The following is a 25,459-nucleotide window of genomic DNA, read 5'->3' as shown; positions in this document are numbered from 1 at the left end:
CTTTGCCCACAAGTAACGATGTGTAAGTAGGGTGTTGTCATGGTGCAAAAGCCAATTTTTGTTCTTCCACAAATCCGGGCGTTTGTGGCGGATTTGTTCTCGCAACTTTCGCATGACTATCAGGTAATATTCCTTATTCCCGTTCTACCCTGTAGCAAGAACACATGACGCCCCACGCCCCTACAATCGAAGAAAACTGAAAGCAAAACTTTCACATTCGACCAAACTAGGCGCGCTTTTTCGGTCTTGGCTCGTGCTGCAGCTTCCATTAGGATGACTGGGAGGATGGTAATTCCCACGTCATTACTATAAACCCATGATTCGTCACCAGTTATGACCCTCTGGAGCAAATTTGGGTGGTCACGGACCGAGTTCAACTCCTCATTAACAATGTTAATGCGTTGCTGTTTTTGATCGAAATTTAACAATTTTGGTACGAATTTCGCGGCGACCCGTGTCATGCCCAAATTATTGGTAAACATCAAATGGCACGAGCCAATCGATATATTTAGGTCCTGACCACTTCTCTAACGGTGATTCGACGATTGGCCGATACTATTTTCTTCACTTCATTATTGTTTTCGTCTGTTGTTGATTTGCTCGGGCGTTCGGCACGCTCTTCGTCCTTCACATCTCTCAGCCCTCTGAGAATATTTTGTACCACCGATAAACGTTGCTTCGGTCCAAGATAGCTTCTCCATATGCCACAGTCAACATTCTGAATGCGTCCGGGCACTTAATTTCGTTTGTCAAACAAAATTTGATACAGGTTCTTTGATCCATTTTTTGGAACAGGCAAAAATCGAAGGCAATCCAAAACACGTCCAAGCAAAGCAGCTGCCAAAAATTAACCAAACATTCAAAATGACCGAAATTTTCGGCATAAGTGAGAGACGTAAGTACCAACATAATGCCACAAAAAATCGAAAGTCAAATACACATAACCCGCGAAAATTCAGAGTTTGCCATACTTTTTGAACAGACCTTGTATACTATATATTTTAACTATATAGGAGAAATATGTTGGCCATTTTTGATCGTTGTCGCTGTCACGATAATTTTCAGTATTTGACAGCAATGACAGCTAAAGCAACTAATCTACTTATATTTCCCGATGAACTTATTTATTCTAAGAAATGCTCCTTACATCATACATTTTACGAACTGGACTTTTTAGAAGAATTTATAAAGAAATAAAATAAACTTATACGGCATGGAGTTCTTCCGATTTCTGAAGAAATGACCTGAAAGCATAATAAGCCATTCTTTTTGCTGGAGAATTATGGTAGGCTTAGAATAACCACGATATATTTTACATTTATTACATTAATTTTTATACTCTTTTAAAAATTATGCTTTCAAAAGTCGAGTTTATCGAAACAGACAAATGGCGTTTTAAATTATATAAATTTTTGTTTGACCCATTTAGAACCGTTTAAATTCATTACATTCGGCATAATATTGATCTCATGACTCCAATTTTAGATTAAATCTGTTAATTATAGTTGTTTGGAAATGATAAATATGTAATTTATTTTCACAAAATATTAAAATGAGTATTGTTAAGATAAGATGTATTAAATAGGAAATAATTAACGGCCAGAAGAAAAGGTTTCTACCAGTTCTGCGGATTATTTATAAAACGATGGAGCAAAAAGATGAAAAACTTTGTGGAAAACTATGAATGCAAACTCATTTAAAATCACTAACATTTCACATCTATGTAGCTTCCCTTTAATGTTAAGGTCGCGCAGATATTGCGAAATCGATAATTTAAAATATGTTATTCCAAAATAAATTTTACGGATAGTTGTGCATGTTGAGATTATCACCAAATAATATCAAATACCCAGTTCTGAAAGAAATGTTTTTTTTTTGTTTTCCAACGGTATGACCCTGGTTAAAATACTAATATGAGACTAGTTGATCTTATTTCCCTTGTTCCATGAAACGTTTTCATACGCGATACAATGATGAGATTTTCAAGATTTTGAACATTCACTAATTGTACGAATTATGGAGTAGTATTTACTTAAATTTCATTCTGAAATTCAAAATTAAATGCGTATACCACCTATTTTCCTGTGTTTAGAGAATTTCATGATATATACGATCGACAGCATGAATGGCTCTTCATGTTTTGACATATAGTCCACTTGGCAGAACTCTAGGAACTGCATGCGCCTGTAGTGGGGCAGATGAGTTTTTTGGAGACCTAATGCATATTACGTGATTGTCTGTTGTGTTCGACTAGAGGGCTGGGGTTCATATCCGGATGCCGCCTCTTGACACATTTTTTAACAGTAATTTTATGGGTACCGGCCATAAAAATATACCGTCGGCAATATTTTGGAAAACCTCTAAAGGAACGTGGAAAAGATTTGCACTCCCCAAACCCGTTGCATGAATTTCATACGCTAAGGGGCTGAGTACGAGATGACCTCTCCTCTCACCGATCGAGCCAACCTGGTTTGGAATTATATGATATTTACATTAAGCTCGTTACCTCTAAGCCTAACGGAATAACAATATCGTGCAAACCTTTGGAAATTGAATTTTTTGGCAAATTTATCACTTTAACTACAAGTCACAATTCCAAGCGGAGTTAATAGTTTTTATTTCAATATATTTTAGTTTTTATTTTAATTATAATAGTTTTGAATTTCACCTTAAATAAAGGGGACACATTTCAACCACAGACCGCAACCCAAAGTATATCATTATAAAATTTGAAAATAAAAAAAAACTACCAAATATACTCTAATTCGACGAACTAAGTATTAATAAATTCAACAGGAGAAAATTGTAAAAGATGAATCGGCGAGCGGAACAAGGAACAATAATTTTTCATCACCCTTGATTTGGTCCCGGGATTAAATAAATGTTCTCCTTTGTATTTAATTTGCAAAAGCTTCGTCTGCGTATAAAAAAAAAGGATTTTTCCTTTGACGAAAAATCTGGCTGTTCGAAACGAGTAGGTACTCCATAGCACTTGCTGTTCGGACATTGTTTCTAAAGACCCTGGAATGAATTTGGAGAGTCTGAACGAGTGCCGTGCATTACATTCATCGTTATCGTCATATGTGCATTTCATCCCACGGCATCTCCACGCTCGTTAAAAACCTAACAAGTCTATCGATTTCGTCGCATACTCGCACCGATCATGGAGTAGGAGCGAAGGATGAATGGGTCAAGGCGAAGGAAGGACCGAAGCCTGGCGTTATTGCGAGGTGCCTCAAGGGTATTAGACAGTTCGGGTGTATCGCGATGGGGTGGGATCAGTATCAGGCAAATTGCAGGATGACGCGGGAGTTGGATAAAGAAAGAGAGCTCTCATCATTCGGGAGCTGGGACGAGAGAAGATTCCGAATGCTTGAGTCAACGCAAGACACACACTCTCCCGATTTATTTAAGGCAGTTGGAAATGAAGAATTCGGTGGTATGTTTATGAGAGAAGTCCTTTTTAATTCTCATCCTTGGGTCCGTACTCCAAAATCTTCAATTTCGTCATGAACACATAATTTTGTCAACCACGACTTCAAACCTGCATCAGAAACCTAACGGCTTTGGCTCCGTGTTCAACTATTGTTCCAATGTTTCCTCAATTCGAAATACGAGAGATGAATTAACTTTGATAAGACTTGAGTCCTTGATCGAAATAAACATTCTTTTTCATCAAGCTTCAAAAGGACTAATAAAAAAGATATAAAACTTTAAAGTATCCATCATGAAAAAGTACTTGCTGCTCTTTATTAGCGATGTATTTATATACACACACATATATATGGGGGGGTATATATATATATATATATAGGTATATATATATATACCTATATATATGTATATATATATAATTTGGAATGCATATGGTATATATATATATATATATATATATATATAGGTATATATATATGTATATATATATACCTATATATATGTATATATATATATATATATATATATATATATATATATATATATATATACACACATTCAAACACGAAATCCCGCCAAACGGCGAATAAATATAGGTGTATATATATGTGTGTGTGTGTCTATATATGTGTATGTCTATATATGTGCGTGTGTATATATATACTCAACGAAGTAGCACGGAAGTATATATATATATATATATATATATATAGTTTATACATGGTACCGATATGTATATATAAATATATACATACATACATAAGAGTATATATATATATATCCTGAAGGAAAGTCTCACGGATGTGAATAGTGATTTAAATGGGGAAGCGAGATAGCGCAAGCCAACAAAAACACAGAGAGAAATACTTACAAATGAAACTCAGATGCATTCCAAATTTTCGGTGACCTAACATCCTTTCTCTGGAAAAAGGCGAAAATGAGATGAAAGAAAAAAAATTATAAATACATGTAATTATTCATGCGCACACACACATATATGCACATATACCACCAGTCTTGTATGTACCTTGGTGATTACTTTAAGTCATTTCATCTTCGCCGCCACTTTTCTTCCTTCATGAATCACATTTCTCTTAAGACGTCACCATTTAAATGAGCCGTCTGCGTGGTTACCGATGGATCTTCCGAGGCAAGGGGGCTGGAAAAACGAGCTGCCCACGGGTTTTGCTGTAATTCTCTTTATTATTCATTCAACTCTCACTTTGATACTCATCAAAATTCAAGACTAATTTTAGATGGAAAACTTACGTCACCCAATAAACCAATCTTATTCTCCACGCTCTTTTGAACAGCGTAATTCATTATCTTGCTCGCATGTAATAGGGATCTACATGTATAGCAGTTACCGTAACTCAAAATTAAGACGCCTTAAATAGCATTTCGTCATGATAGTTTCCATGTACCCATTTCTTTTAAATAATTTGTGTCATCTGCGATGGGCTTAAGGTAAAAAAAATGATTAAAATAATTAGCCGGCTATCCATCCAGTATATCTCATCCCCATCAGTCTTTAAAGTATCTATCATTTCTATGTTGTGTTTCTATGTCTATGTTATGTTGTTCGGGTCAACCACCCTTGAAAATGAAACATTCTTGGTGAATTTATACAGACAATAGTTTATGCAGTCAAAATTAATTATCATATCTTTCTACGATTACTATTATAACAACTATTTATCGAGAAATAGAGAGGAAACAGAGAAAGTGACTAAGTGAGGGAAACTTTGAATTTGGAGAGAGCAGAGGGAGGAGAAGTGCCACTCTCAGACTTCGAGTAAATAGTATGCGGATGACAACCTCCGACCAACACTAACAGCTTTTGTGGGCTTGGAGAGGACATTTGACAGCATGAACTGGAAAATGTTCTCAAATAGACTAGACTACAATGGGGAAGCGATGAGGCTAGAGTAAGCGGAGTGGCGTAAGAGAAGTTAGAATTAAAAAAAAATGCTTTAGATTAAATAACTCAATTATAATCACTACGCATTAGTTTATTATTGAGACAAACGCGGTGTAAACATTTTAAAGAAAACGAGGTAGGATCAGCAGAGAGAGAAAATGGAGGCAGAAATGCTTGAGCGTTAAAAAATTGGATTTTCCTCGATGAATGATGCCCGAGATTAATGGGATGAGCAGTTATTTCTGAGGAGTGTAAACTCAAGGACTGCGGACCGCGTGAGGCTCTAATGCTTCTCGTAAGCGGACAATATATTTCTGCACAGATATATCATTGTTGTCCATACTAAAAGACCTACGGGAGAAGCTGCGACAGTTATTCTAACAGAATCATCCGCTGATGTGCACCAAAATGCAGAAATTTCAGTCAAAAAACTATTTACCTTGGCCTAGACTAGAACCCCACCCCCTCGACATCCGGCCGAGTTCTTGGCATTCCGGACTACGTTTTACCATACACCTTTTTCCATTTTTAAACAGCAGGAAATTGTAGGATCCCGGGTCGAGTACCCGTCAGGGCGAATGGTTTTTACCAGTGAAATTTATGATTTTCACCGTAAATACAGTCACCCGAAGCTATCCCTGGCTTGATTGAAATAATATTTAACTGAAGTGAATGACAAAGTGCTATTAATGCGTATAGATAGATGTGTTCTCTTAGACAAATACCTTCGAATTTCCCTCGCTTAATATCAAGCCAGCCAACCACTTAAGTGGGGACATACACGTATCGATAATTACGCGAAGAGAATTTTTGCGGACACGTTGCCATTTGCATTAAACACTCGATTAATAAATGAAGCTGTAGTAACTACTGTAGGATTCCAAAGAGAGGAATGAATAGAGGAGTTCATTATCGAAATTCTGGAAATGAAAAGAAAAGTTTTGAGAAAAGAGCGCTCAAGGCATATGAATGAGAAGAAGGAAGAAGCGGGAGAACACTTGAAAGAGTCCTAGAATGAATGGCAAATACCTTTAATATGTGGAAAGTGCTAATGGAGAAACTGTTATGTAGTATAGAGCGGGGAATAGAAAATACAAAAAATATCCAGGTGATGCATGTCAACCCTACCATTGTAACATAATGAACGTTAAAAGCAGCAGCCTTGTTCATGCCGATGTTTATTCCAAAGCTTTTCCTTCATATTTAATGAGTTCAATGCCATTTGTTCTTTTGAAATTAAAAAAATATCCAGATTCTAATGGATGCAGTCAACTTTGGGTTGCATAGAAGTAAGTAAAAAATATGTCACCAATGGCTAGAGTGACAGCACTGTGCAAATAAACCTGCTATCTCCTTAAAATGTTGCGCTTCAATTTTAGTTGATGCTATGATCGAATAAAACTCCAAAACAACACATTCCTTGTGGCCTGCCATAATTTTCGAGAGCTCCACCTACAACCGCTTTCGAAAGCTTCGCAAACAACAGGATGTAAATTTAGGTGAAAAGGGGAATCTTCGAACATCAGCAGGCCAGAATTTTCAGTTCGAATATGTCCATTTCAGAATTCCTGAAAGAAACTTCTATGGACCTTGCCACTTGACCTCGAAAGCACTGGCCTCTCCGCACGATCCGTAACTCTTTTCATGGTTGTCGCACGACTCACGGGCCACTCACGAAGGCTTTTGTAAATAAATAAACATGGCTCAGCGCAAAACCAACGGATTTCGACCAGATGCCCCGACCGAGATCCATGGACCAGTGGTTGGGGGAGAGGGTGGGAACTTGACGGGCAGTCAATTTGCTTTCCGTCCACTCCAAACCGTCATGACCCTCGCCGGCGCTATTGCTGCCCCGCTCTCACGCGGGAGACGTCCCACAGGCGTTCGCGACGACGACTCCGGCGACAGAGGCAAATTGGAGCGCAAAGCACCGGCCTCCCCGCCAATCACGGCGGCGAGGTGTCGAGCGCGGAAACGCCCTCGAAAGAAAGAAGCTACGTCCCCTCCGCCACCGCTCCGAAAAATCCCCCTTTTGTTTGGATGACACGTGAAATTGGCGAATGCCGTGACGAAGGCACACATCTCGAACGCGTCCGTCCACCTCAAACCTTCCCCCCCACCAATCCTTTTGCTGTCTCTCCCGATTTTTGCGCTCCTTCCATCTCCCCCTTCCCTCTCCATCTCTCTACCCCCCACCCTCGTTGCCGTCGACGCCGCGCCCGTGCTGCCGCCTGGGCGGCCGCGGATGCGAAAGCCCGCGGGCGAGGTGCGCGCTCTTCACTCTCAGTCGCTCCGACGTCCACGCGCGCGGCGAACGGCTCACCCACCGGCGGTGGGAAGGAAACGCGAGCGAGACCCTCGGGGGAAGACTGCGTGGGTGGGATGCCTCGGGGCCGCGATCGGAGACTCACCCTATTGCCGACACAACCCAATTGACGTGGGATAGCTGAAACAGGTAAAACGATCCGAGTTTTGCGGGAGGAAGTGACTGGTGGCCGCTTTAGCGGCGGCCGAAAGATTTTTAAAACTAAGGGTCGAAGCCGGTGCTTACCTGCTCTCGGAAAATACTGGCACGCACCGCTTCCGCGGAGTTGACATTTGGAATTTCGGTTCGACGCATGGAGACGAGTTCCGAGCACGAGTTGTCAAACTTTTCCGTTGCTTGAATCGTCAAGGATATGGTCGGAAGAGTGTTGCGAAGAGCAACTGGGGGAAAGTTAAGCGCGGCAATTAATCACTCCGGTCCGAGATATCCCACAAGTATCCGCAAATTAGCGTACCGTTCGAGGGATACTTTTCGGCTGCAGATTTTTGTTAAATTTCATCGAGTTCGATAGATATCCTATAGGGTTAAAAAAGTTTCTACCTCGGAAGTAAGAAAATGGATACATTTAGTAAGTATAACTCACGCGTTTTAAGGTCTGCACGGAGAGTTGAAAATGAGAATGATACGATTAAATATGTGATGTTACAAATTAAATGAAGAGTAGCTGATTTATTTTAGACGGCTTTCATACTTGTGTGGCAAAGAGTTGGCTCAATATGTTATTTCAATTGAAATATAGATAAATATGACGCACACATGATTATTTTAATCAAGCGTGTCGATAGAAGAAGTTCACTTTTGCGAAAAGTTTAACTAAGTGAATTAATTGTTGGAGCTTTCGAATTAGATATTGGGTTAGATGCATATTTTTCCACACATTAAATACTTATTTCTCTATTCTGCTATTTCACCTAGTAATGGAATAGATTTCTATTGGGTGTGCCTTTTATTAAAACGGAACAGGTCCATTTAAATGTTGAAAAGATTATGCCAGTAATTGGTAGTTTTTCTTGAAAGATGGATAATTTTTGTTTTTAAATATTTTATGTTCGTGGAAATGATTTAATTCATTCCATGTGAGGGAGATATTTAAATTTTATTTACAATGTCTTCTGCATTTTACGGTTTATTTACACAAGTGTTATTCATATGTAATAGTCATAGTCATTTCTTTAAATGGACGAAAAGTGTTCTACATTTAGCTTCATCAGATAGCGTCCTAATGGAGAGGAGGATCCAAAAGAAAACTTTACGCGAATCCGTGGCTATATTTGAGAGAGATAGGTTTACCCACACAGTTATTTATTTAAAGGTTTTTGCTAATTTAGCAGATTTTCAATAATAGTAATTTACAAATTTAGCGACTAGTATTCAAAAGCGGCAAAGTTATATTCGGCGCTAGTGAAGGCTTAAGAGTATTGCGTCTTAGGATTGTTGATAATAGTTTCCTAAGAGGTGGCAGTGTTTAGATTGAAGACACACGGCTGACCAGATTATCCGGCATCCAAGTGTTTTAGAGTCTCAAAACAAAAACTATTTTTGACTATTATATTAATTCAAAAACACTTAAGCGTAACGCAGGAACTCTCGAACATCGCGATCTTTACTATGTGTTGCCACCGGTAGTACTAATTTGGTGATTCTAGTGGAATATTAAAAAAAATAGAGAAATTTAGAATTTTAATAGGGGGAAATAGAGGCACATAAATTCATATTTCGAGAATAGTCACCGAGAAGTAGGATTTCATGAATAGTAAACGTTTGTTATTAAAGCGGTTTGTTTAAAGGCTCTATCTTTAATTTAGTCATGAACTTTATATTTAACAATTGATGTTTCGGAGCGAGTACATTTAATCTGTAATAGGTTTTCCTTAAACATTAGAGAGTGATTAATCACTCTCAAAAATCTTGATGTTTTGTTGAAGTGCTCATCCGTAGGGCGAAGCTAATTTAATTCTGCCACCCAGTTTTTTTTCGGCGACAGAGAGGAGAAAAAAACCTGCTGGTTTTCCTTCCTCCATCGTTTCCGGTGAAAGAAGTCCCTTTGAAACGTGCTCCGGAAGAGCGAAGAGAAAAATTAATTTCCAAATAGTGGCGCCTAACTTTTCTGTATCCTGTAGTCATTCCTCGTCGCGTTGATTGTTCTCTGTTCCTGAATTAAAGACTTGGCGTAAGCGTGTGGTCTCAAAGACTTACTAAGTAGCATCTCATTGTGGAAAAATTTATTCTAGTTTGATAGAATATCCATTAATAATGCAACACGTGTGAGATCTGAATCGAGGTTACTCAGTGATACTAGCAAGCAACTTGAAACAGAGAGGTAAGAATACATTAAAGAGAGAATATCAGAAGAGAGAGAACCCATTCAAATATAAAGCCTTCAACGCAATGACACTTACTATACCGTCACTATTGAACGAGAATTTGCGAAGAAACTCTCTAAAGTCAACCTTTATCGTACTGAACCGGGTTAAAATCAGGCATTTTTAACAAAACATTCAGCGCGAGTAAATATAGCAGCACACAAGTGACAAGGCATTATGAATATGGCACTCACCTCGTGGATCATTGATGTACCTATTAAAGTGAACAGAGTTCTTTCAAAGAAATTCAGAATGCCCTCGATTTATCCACAAAGTTATTCCAAAGAATAATTATAATAAAAGATTTGATAAACGGATAAAAACTCCCTCGCCTTTCCAGAGTGCTATAATTTTTTTTACCCCTTTGTTATAACCTTAAAATCTCAAATTCTCTTGTAACGCGTACTTTGAGAAATATTACTAAGACGTCGAAGAAATGACATCTTTTTTTCTTTTTTATACGCAAAAAACTGCTGATGATTGACTACTCATACCATGACTATTAATCAAGAATTACCATGGATTAGGTAAAGATTCTTTTTTTCTATTATCCTTAATCGATTGGTATGAGCTCTAAGCTTGAATCATCTAAAGCGCGATTGTATTAAAGACTCATGGGCAAAAAGTATCATAATAAAGAGATTATTTTGATGGACGCACAGTAATATTGCGCGAAATGCATAAACCACGAATGGTAAGTAGTCACGCATAGGGGTATAAACTTTTTTAACTCACACAATTGCGTAAGTGCAATGAGGTGTCCCTATTGGATTCACCAAGTGTAATGAGTTTATCTTCATGATTGTGGGTTATCAAGAATGCTCAAGAGTGCCACATAGTTGGGAGGTGAGTCTGAACACATTCCTCACCCAAAAACCTCAGAAAACTGGCTTTGATGGAAACTCTGCCGTCGTCCCTACCCGAATACCCGAAATACAGCGGAGGGATATGAATTTGAACTCGGGTCAAAGAGATTTATGTTTTCATAGCAAATACACATCCATCGTTTTATTACAGCCTAAAGCTCAGGATTTCAAAAAGAATTAAAATAATAAGTAGCTTAAAGCCATGTGGTAAATAGGAGTCAACCGACCCAATATTGGCATGAACTTAAAGCTGAGGAAATTTTCACCAAAGTGTTAAACTAATCCTGGTCTCGGATTATCTCATGAAACGCCGTATGTGGATGAGGAAAGTGAGATAGGGAGTGCGATATAAGGTCACGTGCGGCAATATAAAAAGTAATTCGCATTTCGAATCGCTGGAGCATGTTTCGAGGGAAACAAGGGTTCTTTAAATAGCTGAGCTCGAGAAAGCGTATGGGAAAAAAATTGAGCATTTGTCATATGTGTAGGCACAAAGTCGAATAAATTTCACAAAATTCAATTCAGGTGATTTATTTCTGTCGTTGTGCATCCACATCAAACGCCAAAATACGGGGACAGCGAACGTGCGCGCTTAAAGATGAGCGCGGGAGAGGGAGATTGGTTGGGAGGAAGGGGGGCTCTGGGAACGGGTCTCATCAAATCTAGGCGGATTTAAGAAGTATGATTAATGGCAGGGGTGACTGCCAATTGCGAATGTTCTTCCGGGGCGGTACTTTTTGTGGTCGAAATGCGGACGAAATTTTAAATTCCAATGGGAAGCAAACGTGAGAGAAAAAGAGGTCACTGCCACGCGTAAACAATGGAAAATTAATGGTTGAACCTATAACTCTTTTCTGCAATATGCATCAATTCACAGAAAATATGTGAGGTTTAAATATATGAAGCAATATCCATTGAAAATATCACAATGTGTACCCTTCAATCCTCCTCCAACGTCGAATAATTCTCGGGCCATCGAAAACAACTGCACAATCAAGTGCAACCGACCCCGAGAAATGAGTATAAATATCAAGAAAACCTATTTAACTTCAGCTATTCAAGTAATAATTGAATTTGCACACTCGATTAATTTATTTGTGACACCTAACAATATGAAAAGTGTATATTTAACTATGGACTGTACGAGTAAAGATTTGGTAAAGAGACCAAACTTCTCTCATAAATGATATTAATCATTCACTTTATATTTTCAATGAAGTGTATTCATTTTATTTTTTATTTCGTCGTGGGGTGATGTGAGTTTTAATCTGTCGGTGTAATAGTTAACAGAGTGACCCTTTCGGTTCGTAGATTTTTATTACGCACGGTTACCATAAGCCATTTGTTCCATTCATAATTACTTATTCGCAACAATAATTTAATTTTCAGTCAATTCATGTACTCATGAAGTTAAGCTTGTAAAAAATATTCTGCTTCTCCGACTAAGGTTTCAATGTCAAGTACGGATCACATTCCCCTGAGATTGCTCTCTTAATTCTAATTTCATCGCGATAATAATGCCGCTTATGGAAAATCCTCCGGAACGAAGCTCTTACGCCTGGAGGATTCACGTGAAATCCTCACTCCCGCGCCGAGAGTAATTTGCCCGGCGGAGCGGCTTTGCACCATCTCACACCCTCCCCGCACACCCTCCTCAAGTCAACCCTTCCCCCGCGGGCACCCTACCCTCTCATCGCCTCCCCACCCATTCGCGCCGCGCCAATCTCTCCGCGCACGCACCCCACCCTCCCCCCGTATCTCCGGCCCCTGGCCGGGAGGGAACTGAGCACCGCTGGATGCCACGGGCACGGGGCTACACCGGGAGGAGCAAAAGATGATTTCTGCGAACTTTCTGGGGTGTGGAGGATGAAATGCAGATCGCGCCGACCCACCACCGCTTCGTTCTGTCTCACGTGAAACAGGTATCCGATCTCACGATGCGGCGGAGGCAGCGAATCGATGGAGGGATGCGGAACAATTTACCCATCCGAGAAATCGGGCTCGCCGTCAAAAAAAAGGGACTACGTGGGGTGGCAATGATATCAGCCGCCAGGCCGAGCATTGCGGGTTGGCCGTGCGTCTTTATTAGAACAGGCTGGCAGTTCGCGGCCGACAGATGACTCGTGTCCACGCGCAAGAACGTCCATTGGGAAGAGGAATTAGAGCATGGGATGCTGCCATTTGAAATAACCGTCTTCCTTCTTCGGACCATGTAGGTTCTTGACACCGGTGCGCGAAGTAACGCTAAATTTTCCGATACCATTAAAGTTTGGACGTTTCCAAGCTTCAGTACATTCACTGGGTGCTCAACAGGGTATATACAAGGAACTCAAACTTATGTAATTTTAATTTTCTTCGAGCACAAATTTAGTAATTTTTTTCATTCTCTACTTTAAGGAGGTCGACATAATAATTGAACTAACATACTAATACGAACTTATCGGTCCTATAACTTCATGAAAAATTAATTTGTCTTTTGTTTAAGAGATTATTTTATGCAATCATTAGTTCTGCGATCTATGATACTGTATAAGGAACTTTTTTAATGGTAGAATGCCATCTTTGCATCAAGAAGGCCACCTACGAGTATTGGATCTAATTTCATAGGATATGAACTAAATAGAGGGTCTGTCCCGAAAGGTAAGTACAACGATTTTTCCTGGCGAAGCGGACGACTGGAGTAGGACGATTTGTGGCGAAAAAAATATTGAGAGGTCTTGGGAAAGCGTCAGTACTCGGCAGGCCGTTATAGTCTGCGGTTCTTTGCTAGACTGAATCCCTATTTGAGGGCAGCGTCACAAATTCACTATGCAGCTTTCCATGGAGCGATACATGCGATAAAATTTTGTCTTAAACTCGAGAAATTAGGTTCTGAGACCATTGCCATGGTTAAGGATGTTTCGGGAGACGGAGAAATGTCCCAAGTGATGCCTGGAAATCCATCAAAAACACAGTGAGATGAAAATGTGCAAAAATTGAGACAGGCTCAATTCTGATTGACCCCCAAGCGTCAAAATATTAGCACAGTACAATATTTAGAAAACCACAGTGCTTTCAGAAGATTTAGCCATTTTAGAAAGGTGCGCCAAGATGGTCTCCAAGTTGCTGTCGGAAGACTACTTGTGTGACAATCTTGCCTTGGACCACTTGGACACCTGTGAAAGTGACCCGAATTTTTTAGAACAGGCGGTTACTTGTGACGACACATGGGCCTTTGAGTATGACCCAAGTATAACCCCTTTACCATTTTAGACTACTGGATTATGTAAAAGAGGCCGTGGCGAGGTGCGTGAACGACATTTCCGTCGAAGCCTTCCTGGAAGTGTACAAGAAGCGTGGTAGAGGCGCTGGCATCGGTGCGTTCATGCACAAGTGTGCTGTTCTGAAGAGTTTTAGTAATTTGTACTTTGACCTACAGTTTAGTTTTCCCACGATTAATTCTACTTATTTTCTAGGACAGACCATGAATGTGTATTATATTTGTGGCAGTTTCGGGCACGGGGAAGTGACAGGAGTAGAAATTCCAAGAGGCGCAAATATACAAGGTCACATATTATTTTCGCGACTAATAGATTTTTCACCGGCGGCAATACAAAATAAATATAAGTGTTTTGGATGAAATCAAAACCTTGTATGTGAAAATTAGTTTTTGTGGTTATATCATTCTCCTTTCAAATGTATACGTTGAGAAACTAGCGAAATAATTTCAAATGGCAGGGGTTTGAGGCCAGGGATAGTGGTTATATGTTAAACAAAAGGCCAAAAAGAAAGAGTGTCAAAATGTTGTCTGATGACCAACTCCCAAAGATTCAAAAGAAACTCATCCATGCAGTTGCTCAAAATGATTTATATCTGAGTCTCACAGGTACCATTTTTCAGAGAGGCTTACTCGAGAAAACACGATCACTATGAATGACTACTTCGATATTTCTGGATTTTGAAAGATTTTCAACCACTGACAGGTTTTACTTTACTGCGGCCGTACAACACCACCGCTATTGGCTGCGCTAATATGACATAATCAAACTCACAAAAGAAGTGAGCAATAGTCACATCAAACATGAAACACAAGTGTACACAAAAACCACTCAACGCCTCTGACCGCTTCCCTGGGGACTTCCTCTTTCGATCGCTCTCTCGCTCCGTCATTTGGTCTTCCACTCTCCTGCCCCCTCAATCAATCTACCTTCGCGTCACATGTCGCCTATTCAAACTTGGTTTTCATTCGTGCCTCCCAGTTTGACCGCAGTCATGCAAAGTAAAAGATTTTTGCTTAAAGAAAGTAAAGTGAAAGTGAAAAATAATTCGCAACCCAGTGAGAAATCTGATCATTTTGCCGTGGGTATGACGAAGAAAGAACTTATCTCCCTATCGGCACTTTAAACTGCTGTACCGTCATATACCAATTGGCACTCCAGAAGTGAGCTCCATTGATGTCGCGAGGAAAGAGCTTAATTTATGCGGAACAGGTGAAGTTATGTGATCGTTTATGCCTTGATTCAGCGACTGCGATGGTGAATACTGCCACAAATATTTCTTCACCCACCTTTTACACACACTTTCCATCTAAAAGGTTACTCTGATTAATGGATTCCGTGGATATAAACGGCAAAATTGATAACTTTACGAATTGCAGTCCAAAGATGTTTATGCGATAGCCAACAATTTCTAGAGTTTCAAGGTCTGCAGTATAAAGAATTTGGGAGTTTTTCTTATTTATTGAGGTGTTAATTGAAATTCGCAATAGTTGACGATGAACATTCATATAAAATGAATTGAATCTTCCAAATATTTTTTCTATAAAAGTACTAATGAATCAACTTATGACTACCGAACCGGCAGAAAATGTGAAAGGGAACCTCAAAACTTTCTGGATCGTCGCACCACTCAATTAAGCATACATCTTCCCAAATCCTAAAATGGATTTTTTTATGAAATGGAATTAATTATTTGATGAGGATTAAAGATTGTAGAGTAATGTGATATTATGTAATTAAAAGCATATTAAATTGATACAATGGCGTATAAATATATAATGAGGAGGAAAAATGAATATTATTCCGGTTTACAGCTCCTGTCATGTCTAATTGCATAACTTCGTTAAAAAATCTACGTTTACCAAAGCAGTTCAGTAGTTTAAATAAATTCAGGAACCAACGAAACATGATAATATATTTAATTTAGGGGTAAGGATAATAAAATACTGCATTCTGGATTGGCAGTGAAAACGTTATCTCAGGAGAAAATGAGCCGGTACACAAATACTATACATTCACATTTGACAATTACGATTTCGTTCTAAGTTGAATATTCTAAAACTGCTCGAGAAAAGTGTATCATTAGACGATTTTGTAATAACTATTGCCCGCGAAATCACTGACCGTATTTAGCTTCATTAGAAATCAAGGAGAATACACTGAACACTTCCGTTTCTCCATTTTAAAGTGAAGGGATGTGTACTAATCGTTCAGGTTAATGGCGCCGTTTAAGTAAACGCGGAGTATATTTCACTGGAAATTAGGTGTGCTTTAGCATATGAAGGGCTAAATTTACGAGTTTCGTACAGTACCTTTTAAGAGTGGAATGTTAATTTTAAGCTTTGAATTCCCTTTAAATTCCAGGAGATTATTAATACAGATCTTTATTCTGCCATTGTGTGGGATGACGATACGTCAACACCGCTGCTCTCGTGTATTGACATAATCAAAATATTAATAACTTACAGTTTTAAAGTTATATCATCGACGAAAACAATTAGAATTTGACTAATTTCTTGAAGGTGGTTAAATTTAATGTCAACGTGTAGTATGGATAAGTACTTTAGGATAAAATTATATAAAATATATTAATATCATTTGTGACCAGTAATAGAAGTGAAAACAGTTACTACCCAGTCACCTTGTTGAAGCAAACATGAGGAGAGGCTGAGAGCTGCTATTGGAATGCCTACCCTTATAGTATTGCTTGAAAGTGCCGTTTTTAAGTGTATTATACGTAGAGACCGATGCATTCCCGATATTTTATTACCATTACTTCTTGAGGATCTCATCTGAGAACCATTTTGTCGAATGGTTAATATGCTGAGTTGAACGTAGGAATTGGATATTTATTTATGATAGTTATACTTCCAAACGCACTGAAATTTTCAATAAATAGTTTATATGGTCTATATTAAATACAATTTTGTGTATAATGAGTGAATTCTCAAAAAAATATGTAAAATGAAATAATGAATGTAGCTTTTTCCGAAATAGATCCAAAAAATCCATAGTAATAACAATTCTCTGATTTATAACACCAAACTTAGCGTCATTACTATTCTTTTACATAAAATGTTAGTTCATCTTATCACTTCCTCCAATTTACCTGCATACCATCAAAATTATAGATATGTTAAATGTTCTCTATTACAAGATTATTGACCGAAAAGGGGAATGAAAAGAGAAATTAGCCTCTATGATCTCGGATTGTACGTCAAATGTATTTTGTTACTGTTGATAGGTGATACGTGGAGAATGTTCATCCGATAAATATGTGCCAATGTAGTCATAGCAATGGGAGAACCTTGCACCTTCCATCAATTTGTGCACCTTCCCCCCACAGCATAGCTTTTGCACCACGGTCTGATTTCAACATCCGAGAACCATTGTGGGAAAAATTAATTCGCACAAATAATTATGAAATCTCGCCACCATCCGCAGGCACGTCTCCGAGACGTAACTTTTTCGTCACATTTTCATTAAGAGCCGGACTCTTTACCCATGAGCAAAGGGCTCGAAGCTCATACTTCATTCTATTTCCAAAAGGGAGGACATCCTTTCGCTCCCTTCATTTCCGAAGAAATAAGATCCCGAGGCCCACCCACCTACCCCCACCCCACACTACCCTCCGGCAGAAAAAATGTCGGAGCGGGTCGACGGTGGCGACGATTCCCGGAAAACGGCTCCCGGGGCTCCTCTCCGCCACCCATTTACCCCTCCCCCCCTCACCCATTTCGCTCTCCCTTTTGGCCCCTCACACTTCGCCCCCCCCCCCAAACCCCTCTCTCACCCGACTTGCATTGTATCACTCGGCGAGAAGGCGCGTGCGGGGGTGGTACCGCCTCGCTCCTCGTTCTCGACGAAGCGGGCGCCGGAGCTGCTCTCGTGGGTGTGGGATCGTGGTGGGAGCCGGGTGTTGCGGGACGCGGAGGACGGGGGGGAAGGAGCCTAACATCCCGAGGAGGGGGTGGGCGTCCCAAAGGGTGTGGGGAGAGGGTGGATCGGGGCCAACCTTTGCCCCGTGCGGTGCGCGTCAAGAAGCCTCGATCCGCTTTCGAGAATCCCGTCGCATCCCTCGCACCATTTCCTTCCACTTGCTTGTTTCCCTCGCGGAACGCAATCTATCTCCTGCCTCATTAATTTCTCCGTCATAATCGGTTCAAGCGATCCCCATGTTTCGTTTACTTACCCCGTGATCAATTTTTCCTCTTTTTTTCTCTCGTTTCCTCATATCACCCCCCTCTCCAAATTGCACATTTTTTTCCAGTGTTTCCTCCCATTTTTCCTTTTTACATTTTCCGTTGTGATAATCTGCTTCCTAGCAGGCAATTCCAATTCCTTAGGCTATCAGGGCGTTATGCCGTAGTTTCATTGCTTTTGAGAGTATTTATAATTGTTGCCTCTGATTGACAATTTTCTATCATCCACGTCTGTAAACATCCACGTGGATACAAACTTCAGAATATCGTTTCCTGGCTCGTTTCTTTGTCTTTTCCTGATGATTGACTGCCCGAGACTACGTCAAAATTTCATCTCGACTATGTTAAAATTGATCCAGAAAAATTGAAGCCTTAATTCCATGAAGCTACGCGTGAAACTATTGAACACATAGGCGGTACCACTCGCTTAAATACGACTATTTTCAACGCTTAGGAATTGAAAGAATAGTGATCACTTTAATTTTGAACATACTGCCCTACGGATGCAAAACCTAGCCTTGGAGGCAAAATGCTGAGCGTATATTTACATGGTTGGTCTGAAAGATTTCCGACCTAACAAAGATACAAGACATTTTTTCCAAAATTTTCTGACGATTTCTGAGGTCGGAAACTTTTCAGACCACCCTCGTAAGCATGGATATGAAGAAAAATAGAGATTTTAAATTGAGCAGAGAGGAAGGATAGCGATAAAGTTTAAATATGTCTGGGGAAGAGAGGAAGTTTCTTGATAAAATCCAAAAAAGACCCAGGAAAAAAGTGACTAGTTGGAGAAGAAATATTGATAATTATTAGGTTGCTGAAAGGAAATAGGCTTTTTGACGACATTAAGGCCAGTATATTTTACGAAAACTGAAGAAGAAAAAAAGGATAACCAACCTCTGAAATGTAACACGATACCACGATAAGTATTCGTAGGTAGATTAACTCTAATGATACATATAAATTTAACGCCAATTTGGAAAGTCATGTGCGAAAGGAGGTTCAGAAGGGAGAGGATTTTCATTCAACTGTAGAAAGATTATAGCTGGGAGATACTGGGAGCATATAACTGAGAGAAAAGAGGGAAAGTTCCTGTCCAAAAATACTCCTTTGATCAATGAGGTACAACTTAATGTCCCTACGTTCAAATAAAAGGTTGGGTGAGAAAAACACGGATATGTACCGCAGAAATTTTCCCAAAACAGTTTAGAGGGTCTCATGTATTTCATTAGAAACAATTTGTAAAAGAATACGTTCGTATTTAAAAATGGATCTACTAAGTAACATTTTAAATTAAATTAATTTTTACTTTTAACTACCAAAATGTGTAACCAGCTTTATTTTTCGGGAATATCTCGACACAGAAAACGGATCGGAGACGTTTAAAGGAGCTTAACCACGCAAAAGAATTCAATCCATTCTAGCCGCAACGTTTCCCCCAATAATTTTTCCAGCCGAGGAAATTGCCTCGTTAGAGCCCATAAATGTTTCTTTAAAAAATACGCTTAAAAGAGGAGGAATAATGAGATAACACCCTTATACATTCGGGAAAGGGTAAACTTTCGGCTCCTCATGCTCCAGCGTCCGAACTAAAGGAGAGTCATACAAGCAGCAGAGATGTTAGTGCGTGCTTTTCCCTACAAGGTTGGCGGTTCCTTTGGGTCATGTGTCAAATGGAAAGGGATGTGCAAGGTGGCCGACGAAAGGTCTTCCCCGTGGCCTTCGTTTGGGTTGTATCGAGAGACGAAAACAAAACGCTGAAGTCTTTTGAGTCATTTTCAGGCACCTTTCATGTGTAAATCATTTATAACGTATATAGTGATAAGAGTATCCAAAACTGGGTAGATACAAGCACAATCATGGTGATAATAGCGCGTATCGTAGAACTATTTACGAGTTCGCGTTCATCACTGGTTCATTGGTAGCATGAATAGTTATTATAACAGGCTCGGAAAATAAGAAACCACGCACCGATGACTGTGGGAGGATTGCTGGGGAAATTGCAGCAAAACTTAAGGAAAATATTTTCCTTCGGTACTTCGGAAAAATTAACTGTGCCTTGAAATCCCTGAGATAACGTTCACGTGATGCATGTGACAGAGAGCACTTACGATTATAGTTCTCAATAATTTTATTACAAATGGATCTAAATAACTAAAAAATAATTTTGGCGCGTTGAGCACGAAAGCAATTCTGCTGTATCTCATACGATTTATCAGTTCATCTACTGCTAACAGATACTTGAAATTAGGAAATTTGATCATCCAAGCAGATGGAACGGTTATTCTCGAAGGCATCACTCCAATGCATAGGAAAACATGTGGTTCGTGTAACGAGGGACTGGACGATAAAGTAACAATCTGCGGGATTTAGAGCAAGCAAGTGGATTTTAGGTTATTGTATTTGCAAAGTCCATTTTAACATTGTTCACCGTAAATTAAGACATTTATAGAGTAAAAAGGTTTTTCTTGTACCCATTATAAGTAATCTTCTTGAGTATGAAAGCTTTTCGCTCGTATTTCCGTAAATAATTTGCTAAAATGCCTTGTAAGACACTTGTTTATTAAACGCGCTCTATGCCTGATTCCTATTATTGCCTCCTCCGACCAAGTGCGTCTATGCCAACCCATCTGTCCGCATCGATATCCGTCACTTTGTGGAGTCCCTGGTCTGATATTAGCGGACGGAGGATCGTCAGAACATCCCGATTCCAAAGGAACTCGCCGTCTCTCCTCTCCTGACTCCTGCGCCGCACTTAGTGAGTGTTCGCGCACCGAGTTAATTTGAATGTGCACAAAATTCACCATTAAAAGTATCTTGGCGAGGTACCTGTTCAAGAATTCGGCTCTGACTTCCTTCCTTGTAGCGGCATAATTAGGTGTGGGTGGAAATTTTCTCTCTCTTTCTCTTGCGCTCATTGCGTATTCATGCATTAGCGAGAGGAAAGTGGGAGGCGGTGAGGGAGGGGGTGAGGTGCTGAGAGAGGGGGAGGTGGCGGAGGGGGCGTGGTGGTTCAGAGAGCGGGGGCGGAGAGCTGCTGGGTTGAACTTTCCGGGAGCGAAATTCCTTGCAATCATTTGATTTATAGTCTTTTCACCATGGGTCGTTTCCCAACTCCGAGTGGAAAGGCAGTTCGATTGGTGCTGCGGTTGGTGTCAACGGCTTCCCACGCTGAGGGTTTGAGCTTAATAACCACTGAGGATAGGGCTGTGACGTGCTTGTGGCATATTGTTTGGTTTCATTCGGGTTTTGTCTGGCTGAGTGGGTCATTTGTGAACGATGAAGGCGAAGTTACATCCCTTGAAATATCTGACGAGTGGAAAGGTGATCGCATCAAATATCAAGGGATGAGAGTGAGATCAACCAGTATACCGTATCTGAATATAAGCATTTTCACCATAGATACTTTCCTTTCGGTGCTCTAGAGCACTAAAATAATTTGGAGATGTTTTCTCTTACCACATGACGCAAGAGGGACTTTTCAATATTGTTAAAGTCCCAAATTGGATCTTGTTCAACAAACCCTTCGATGCATTACAACTTGACAGTGGTACGCCAGTCGTTTGATCCCATGGCAAAAAATGCATGTTAATGCCAGCACCGTTTTTCTCAACAACCTTTCACTTCCTTACACCTTACAATGATACTCCTTATACTCAGCCATTTCCATACAGAAATGATAATCCTCCTGACTACAATGAGCAGGAAGAGAGACATTGAAAGCCTACATTTACAGCGGACGGGACGCCTACTGACGTCAGATTTTTCTCCTGTAACAATAGACGAAACTATTCCTCAATAAAAAAGCCTATTTCAGTGGAGATGATATGAATTGAATCTGAATAATATCGTAGATTATTATTGGGACAGAGTCTCTCGGAGTTAAACACTCTCAAAAACAGCCTCCGTTCGGTGTTTATTTTGCACTTAGATATCAGTTAATAATGGATCTGATCACATTTTATAGCGCGGATTTAAATCTGATTTAGAATATTTAATAGAAAGGTCAATAATAATGCTTATTGATAAAAGAAAGGGTAAGTTTTTGAAATATTCCGGCCACGTTTGAAATGAATGAGGAAACACCATGAAGGGGTAGTTTTTATTTTTCCATAAGACAATTTCATTTGTATGTTCAGAGATAAGTTAAAAATTCGTTTGAAACACGAATGGGGTTTATAAATGTACAGAAAGCCCAAAAAAAGCTTAGATTTTTTTAAAAATTCATAAACATATGAAAGCCCGCATACTCAATCCAGTCGTATGCTTGAAGCCAGAGCGTGCGGGACGGCGTTGACGCTTTATCACCTTTTGACAAAGGGGATCCTATTGGAATAAAAATAGCCACCCACTCTATTATTCTTGGCCCGTGTTAGCTAGAGGGAAATTGAACCCATATGAGGCAGCATTAAGTTTGAAATGTTTTCTCATTACCAGAGAGAAACGGAGATTTTTGTGAGAACAGATGCGAGACGGGAGAGCTAAGGGAGCCGAATTGAGAGCATGTAGCCATCAACCCAAGCGGCAGCCATTCCGTCGCGGCGAAAGCAATTCAAGGCAAAGGATTTTGAGTGGAGAATATTTGGATTGCGCAAGCGTCACACTCGGCAGTTGGGTAATCCTGCGCGCCGTAGTCGGGCCACGAAGCGTAATCCCCATGGGCGCGCCTAAGTACCCGTGCACTCGCATTGAAGCCCATCATGAGGAAAGTTTTCATTCTTTCGAATCGGCTGACCGCTTGAAGGCTCTGGTGCCGCTGGCGATCCCTGAACCCATATTAAAGTCCCTTACCGGAATAGATTAAGAAAGAAGACAGGATTATTTAGAATAACAAGAAAATATGAGAGATATTCAATTTAAAGGACCGAAAAAAGATATTATGAAAACCCTTTCAGTGCCATAAGGCTGGAATACAGCGTTAAAATAAGAGAACTTTATTTCAGAACAGAAAGCGTTAAGATTTTTTCTCCAATATTAACAGATATATCGTACTGGTAACGTAATAAGGGAATTAGAGAAGAATTGCTCAATCAAAAGGATTTAAGAAGGCAAAGGAACTGATCAAATGAACTCCGAGTAGGTAAGTAACGATTAAGATTAGCGTTGCGCGTTGTGATCTCAGAGTTTTATGAGTTAGAAGTTTGGCATTCAAGAACGATGATGAGCTTAGAATGGATACTATTAAGATTCGTATTGCGCATTGAGATCTTAGAGCTTTATGTGTTAGAAATGTGGTATTCAAGAATGATGGTGAGCTTAGAATGGAGACTGGCTATAAGGGGGGGTTTCGGCAGAAAGGTAGCCTATTGCCGAAGAAGTGCTAGAGGAAGATATAAGAACGAAGTATTTTTTAGTGAGATAATTGATACAAGAAAAATATAGCTGATGGAAATGATATTGAAAGATGGGCAGATGTTTGAAGGTTTTACGAGAATAGAGAATGATGATTAACGACGAAAGAGAGAAATAAGATATAAAATTTAAGGAAGCATGCAGTGGGAACAAAGTTAAGAGGAGTTGACGGATTAATTAGCCTAAGACAAAGGTTATTTTTGTGATACGGAAAGCTTGGTAAGTTCAGGACGGAGCGCAGGAATTTTTAAAGGACCATGAAAAACTTACTTCTACAATTGACACTACCTGCATCAATGAGAAACCTAAATGGAAGGAATTGTCAATACATGGATACATTTAGAAGCTTATCAGAATTAAAACAGAACAATAAAATATATAAATAACACGTAGATCAATTTCATCGGTAAACTTTAGCCGATTCCGTTCAATGATGCCTCTATAATTTTATATTTCTCTCGGAAACTTGGATGTGTGAATTTCACAGGCCATTAGGCGTAGCATTGGGTGAACTCTGCCATCACGTGTTAAACTGACCTTCGGTTTGATAACTGCGTTTATGATTATATACAAGGGCGTCCATAAAGGAACATCCGTGGTGCCATAAAAAGACGCTGGAATAGATACAGAACATTTATTTGTCTCATCTCAAAACTGCATACGTGTACTATTTTTATTCGTACTCGTCAAACAGATTCAAACAGTTGTAATTTCTCTGAACTAGTTTAAGAATTCCGCCTGAGATCGCAACCAACCGATGATAGCACCTTAAAGTTTTTCGTTGAGGCGAGCACAAAATATATGATAGCCTAACATTTCAGTCATGCTTCCATACAACAGAGTCGTACAAATCTATGGCACATTTTGTAAAGATTTCAGGTAACATAAAACGCCGGTTTTTACGAACTATTTCGTCAGTTTTCCGGGACAATTCCTTGTACTCCATAGACGGGTGGCCCCTTCTGTCAACGGCATGGACATTTTTGTTCACTCTAAAATGAACGACAACACTATCGCTCATCATATATGGTCCGTACAGAGCACAAATGATGTCAGATGAATGCCAGTAGTTTTGAAGGTTTTTTTGGCAAAAATGTTATCACTAAACGGAATTCACATTTAGCGTAATTTCAACTGTATTATTTATTTTGACCCGCTATTGTAAGTTAATGGAAACGACAAGCAACGCGACCTTCCAAATACTGCACCTCGAGGCGTACTCACATACTGTGTTCGTCAATACAGAGACCATTCAGCGCCCTCCACAACTTCTCAAGTTGCACGAAAACGGAGGTTACCTTCTGGATATCCCTAGTATTTAACGTTATTTTAGAAGTTTTGAAAAATCGTGATTAGTTGTATTACATTTCTAAATTGCACCGGCATATTTTCATTAATGTTGACTAGAAATCGCATTGTGAGTGATAATTGTGAATTACTTCAAATGAAATGATGTACAATGATCCCGTGATGTCAGTGCAAGCAGTTCAGGAGGTGGTATTAATTTACATTACGACTCTGTCTTTGAAAATGAATGGTATGCATCAAATTTGGTGCGACTACAACTAAGAAACTTCCTTTTAATTTTACCTTCTATTATACATGTATTTTACCTCAAGGTGTGTCTAATCCATTTAGTTCTTCATTCCTGTAGACTTTCCCCATATCGTGCTTTTCTCTTCCGCTCTTTTATATGCTTCATCGTTGACTACGTTGTTCATATAATACAATAACAAT

General features: G+C 39.6%; 1 long non-coding RNA gene across 1 annotated transcript in view; it reads left to right on the top strand.

The window, feature by feature from the left end:
• Positions 1-7,742: 7,742 nt before the first annotated feature.
• Positions 7,743-25,459, top strand: part of LOC139685890 (uncharacterized) — a 244,600-nt gene continuing 226,883 nt past the window's right edge. Inside the window, exon 1 of the long non-coding RNA XR_011700239.1 lies at positions 7,743-7,811. This is a non-coding gene — a long non-coding RNA (uncharacterized lncRNA). The remainder of the gene's footprint in view (positions 7,812-25,459) is intronic.

This window comes from Hetaerina americana, unplaced genomic scaffold, assembly GCF_022747635.1.
Source record: "Hetaerina americana unplaced genomic scaffold, ioHetAmer1.1.p SCAF_12, whole genome shotgun sequence".
Classification (NCBI taxonomy): Eukaryota; Metazoa; Arthropoda; class Insecta; order Odonata; family Calopterygidae; genus Hetaerina; species Hetaerina americana.
This window is presented reverse-complemented; position numbering and strand designations above follow the sequence as displayed.